Source organism: Montipora foliosa, chromosome 3 (genome assembly GCF_036669935.1).
Source record: "Montipora foliosa isolate CH-2021 chromosome 3, ASM3666993v2, whole genome shotgun sequence".
Taxonomy (NCBI): domain Eukaryota; kingdom Metazoa; phylum Cnidaria; class Anthozoa; order Scleractinia; family Acroporidae; genus Montipora; species Montipora foliosa.
The window spans coordinates 18,537,121-18,542,120 of NC_090871.1; the positions used below are offsets into that span (position 1 = coordinate 18,537,121).

The 5,000-nt window shown below is 39.7% G+C and overlaps 1 pseudogene; it reads right to left on the minus strand.

Annotated features, from left to right (window-relative positions):
- Positions 1–3,275: 3,275 nt before the first annotated feature.
- Positions 3,276–4,350, minus strand: LOC137994562 (DNA polymerase lambda-like; annotated as a pseudogene).
- Between the last annotated feature and the right edge of the window lie 650 nt (positions 4,351–5,000).

Consider the following 5,000-nt stretch of genomic DNA (forward strand, 5'->3'; position numbering starts at 1 on the left):
TTTATAAAATTAGCAGCACTCCAAGCTCTAAAAATATTGAACAGACTTCTCATATCCAGCAAGTGGGCCAAAATTAAATAATTAGCCCGTAATATTATTGAAGCTGTATCTCACCTCCGAATAAAACTAAACCCAAATAGATGGGAGAGGACAAAATGCAGAGCCCTACTCCATGGAGTACCCTTTGGAGTATCTAAATGGAGTACCCCTAAAAATCATTTATTGGTCAAACTACATACTTTATCAACATTGTGAGGTATTTGGATGCACATTACCATTATTTATTTAGAGCTTTTCGGCTCTCCGATTGTTGCTGTTCGATACAGTTCATGAATTGACCGCCATCTTGAAATTTCGTTGGTATTTCATGTATCCCTTATTGTAGTGTATGTTTTTTGTGTGTATCATACAACTCTGTATGACCTTGTATACCCATATAGGCCTGTGTATACCCATAATATACCCATATACACCACTGTAGTATAGAGTGTATAATCACACATGCCCATGTATGCCCCTGTTTACCCATATATACTCATGTATGCCCCTGTATACCTATATATACCCATTTGCAATCTAACTGCATACAAATAAAGTTTTCCAATCCATTCCATAGGGGTATAAATGGACGTTCACGGGCCTGAATGGGTATGCAGGGATACACACGGTTTTTATAAATATTTGTCTAAAAATACACTATAATAAGGGATACACGAAATACCCACGAAACTTCAAGATGGCGGCCAATTCGTGAACTGCATCGAACTGTAACAAAAGGTACGTACATCCAAATACCTCACCATGTTGATAAAGTATTGAATTTAACTAATAAATTATTTTTAGGGGTACTCCATAGGGTACTCCATGGAGTAGGACTCCGCGTTTTGTCCTCTCCCTAAATAGATGCCGAGATAAACCCAAAACAGTGAATCCTTGCAGCTTAGAGCATCTTCGTGACAATCATAGCGACTGCCATTGCTTATCAGAGAATCGTCACTCTTCTTGACGCATATAAAACTCATTTCACGGGAGGGAACGAGGCATTTACTTTAGCGTTCAACATTAAGTACCCAGTATACGTTTGTCCGTCAAGCCGCCATAACAGAACCCAGGCTTTCTCTCTTTTTAAGTAAACCCCATATACACACGATTGGAGTGGACTTTCGAATGTCAAGAATATTCAATCGTCTACTCTGGGAAGCAGAATATATTTAATGCCCCTATAAACAACTCAACTCAACATTCAGTAGACGTTCAGTACCTACTGCGTGTTTGTCTGTCAAGCCGCCATAGCGGAACCCAGGCTTTCTCTTTTTTTAAATAAACGAAGTATAGAAAAGATTGGAGTGGACTTTCGAATGTCGTCTGGAAGCAGAATGTATTTAACAACTCAAAAAAGGTAATGACCAATCTTCTTCAACATTCGACAACTTCAAAAACAAAAAATATATATATGATTTCTCATTTTACCTAACAAGACAAAAATGACAAAGGAACAAAAAAAATGTTGTAGGAATAAAATATCGGACTTCATTTTGAAGCTAAGGGAGAAATATTCTTAAAATGTACTATCTAATAAGTAACCTACATGAAATAAATAATCCCAAAGTTGAATTATGATAAAAACAAATATGAAACATGTTTCGGTATGAATGACATAACAAAATTATAACTATTTTTCAAATGTTTAAATTCCTGAAATTGCATTACAGTGTAAAATGCCAAACATAACATTCTAAACACCCTGTAATTTATAAAATCATGGCACATTAAAGCCATTACTGCTGCAAAGGGTCAATGTTTAAGAATCTCCTTTAAAAATGCAAGTAATAGAACCCCGGGGGGGACTCCCATATGAAACAGACGGGGATGCTCGTCGGAAATTTTGAATTTAACCCCTAAAGGAGACCAATCTAAGCGTGGCTTAAGAAAATTTTGACCCCTAAAAGAGACCGTTTAAAAACACAAAAATACGACACGCAATGAGTTTTAATGATAAAAAGGCATAATCATTGAATGCTTTTATCTAAAAAGAAAACTTAAAAGGAAATTTGACTTCTCTTTCTCTTCGCGTAATTCTGTGTTACTTCGCGGAACCCTAAACGAGACCTTGGTGGCATAAAATATTGGCGCTTTGCCCGGAACACCCTAAGCGAGACCAAAATCCAAAATTTACACCCCAAAGCGAGACGACGCTTTCATATGCTAGCCCCCCCCCCCCCCCCCCGGGAATAGAACCTCCACCCTAACCAAGGTATTTTTTGTTACATTGTTGATAAAATAGATAAAAAGAAGAAAAGAAACGAAAAGATTTAGTAGTTGGATATTTTTGTCATCATTTAAGAATTTATGACATAATTAAATTAGTTGGTGAATAGAGAATCTTCGCTAAATGACCATTTTACCACAAAGCTGCAGACGGAAATTTTCCATGGTAAATTTCCAAGGATACGTCAAATAGATGAGAGGAAGCGCCCATGACATTTAACGTGGTAGGTTGGAAGGGTTTTGCTAAAAGCTGGCCGGCGGCCCAGCCAGCGGCCCGCCACGGCCCGGAGGCCCACACAGTTTTGTTGTCCAGCGGTAAATCCACGCGCATGCGCAGATTTGCATCGGGTTTGGGCGCGCAAATGAAAGACGATGAGTTTGAATTCGTTTACCATTTTAATAATCATTTCAATCCTTTTCGATCCTTTCTTTCGTTGCATGTTGCTAAGTGAAAAACGTTGTCATTCTCTGTTGTTTTCGTCTGTTTACAACAACAAACAGAAACAAGGATTCAAATGATTAAAATGGTAAACGAATTCAAACTCACCGTCGTCCATTTTGCACGCCCAAACCCGATGCAGATCTGTGCATTCGCGTGGATTTACCGCTGGATAAAAAAACTGTGGAAAATCAGGACTGGGCTACCGGGCCTCCGGGCCGCCGGGCCGTCGCTGGCCGCGGGCCCGCTTTTAGCAAAACCCAGGTTGGAAGGGTGTTTTGATGCCTGAGGTACAAGAGCCAATCACAATGCTGATGAAGTTGTGATTAAATTTCCCGCCGATGAATTGCATAAGATTTCTTTTCACCTCGTGGGATAATTTACCATGGGAAATGGCTTTTACCATGGTGTGTGTGTAACCGCACCTAATGTGGGTAACGATGTCAAATCAAACGTTAAAAGATTCTTTGTCTCTGTTAAGTGAATTTAGAATAAGCGGGCATTTCCAACAGTAACATTTTCTGCATTATAGACCATAAACTACTTTCCTTTAATTCCAAGCCAAAAATGGTTCCCTAAACTTTTCTAAAATCTTTCTGGCGGGAATAAAAAATTGGGCAATTTGATGAACTGACCAATGTATATTTTTTTACTGTCTTCCTCTATCCTTTCTTTATTTGTTTGACAGATTGGAGATTCCCTTTACAACTCTTCCACTACCAGTCCCTCTGATGTGGTTCTCGGTATTCAAGCCCAAGATAATCAAAAACATCCTTCTCATTTAACACAGGAAGAGGAGTCCCTTCGAAAATCTTTTCACTTCCCCTCTGTACCACACCCGTGTTTAATGAGTGTTCTGATAAAGACATCTCATTCTTTTTTTGCAAGAAGTCTCATTGACCTGTTGAAGTAATCAGAGCCTGTAAAGTACAATAAAGAGCATGCCCATTCATTGTAAGGTACCACAATAATGTCAAGTCGCCTGTGTTTTGTATTCTCTCCAGGAAGTTGGCAAACACCAAGAAACTTTCTCTGCTCCCCATTTTCTGCTAATGTTAGATCATCAGTAAGGAATCCTGATGATTTGAGAATTTCCAGAAGTCTTGGCAAAACACCTGCATGAGACTTGCCATCGGGGTGTGACACTATGAACATCTCCACAAGTAGGCTTTCCTCTGCGGTAAGATCCACATGCAAAAGCTTCCATTGCCGGATTTATATCTAATGCTGCCTTTTTAACAGTTTCCTCAATCTTTCCAGCTTCCTCCCGGGGCATTCTTTCAAGGAACTCGTCATAGTACTTTAAGCCTATCTCTTCCTGATGTGTCAATTTTCCATGCTTCTTGAGGTCCACAAGTGTTTTGTCAAGACTAAATTCAACTATTACAGCTGCTATCCCTGATAGATCTGGACTAAGCCTCACAGCTTTATTTGGGTTGTCATTCCGTCCTTCACTACTTCTTCGCTTCCTTGACATGACGAATACCTTTATACTTGTGCCCCTACCCAGCGTTTAGACGCTTCTGTCTGCCGAGGAGTAAGCAGGGGAGTTGAATGTCATGGCCGCACGAAAACCTGGACCAAATTCAAAGAGAAAGTGAAGGGGGAGGGTGCGAGGAGAAGTTTGCCACCAAGGGGTGTGGTTTTTTAGCCGTTTTCGTCTGAAATTGGGAGGGGGTTTCAAGAATCTACGTCACCACAGTCTTGAATGAGTTTTAACACGGCATCCTTGTAAAGAAGCTTTTAGTATGTAGTTAATAGTGTTTTAGGTTAGTTTGGCTAGAGATAACTTTATCTTTTTATAATCCAGTGGTTAGGGCGCTTGCCTTGAGATCCGGAGTTCCCGGGTTCAAGACCCGCTCTGACCACTCGTTGAATTTGTGTTAGGTAGTCCCTGGTTCTTGTAAATAGCCAACTGGTTTGCCTCCGGCCAGCTGGGATTCTTAACTGTTGTTTTTGTTCTGTTCCGTAGTTTCGTTGTGTTTCATTGGCTCTGAAAAGCCCCTATGGGGAGCGGTCAGTTAAGTATGTATGTATGTATGTATGTATGTATGTATGTATGTATGTATGTATGTATGTATGTATGTATGTATGTATGTATGTATGTATGTATGTATGTATGTATGTATGTATGTATGTATGTATGTATGTATGTATGTATGTATGTATGTATGTATGTATCTTTGCCGAAGGATTTACCGTGTATAAATAAAGTTACCATACCATACCAAGCGATCGGCACACCCCCACCAAATTTATCTGGGAGTACCCTCTGTAAAACTGGCTCGAAGTA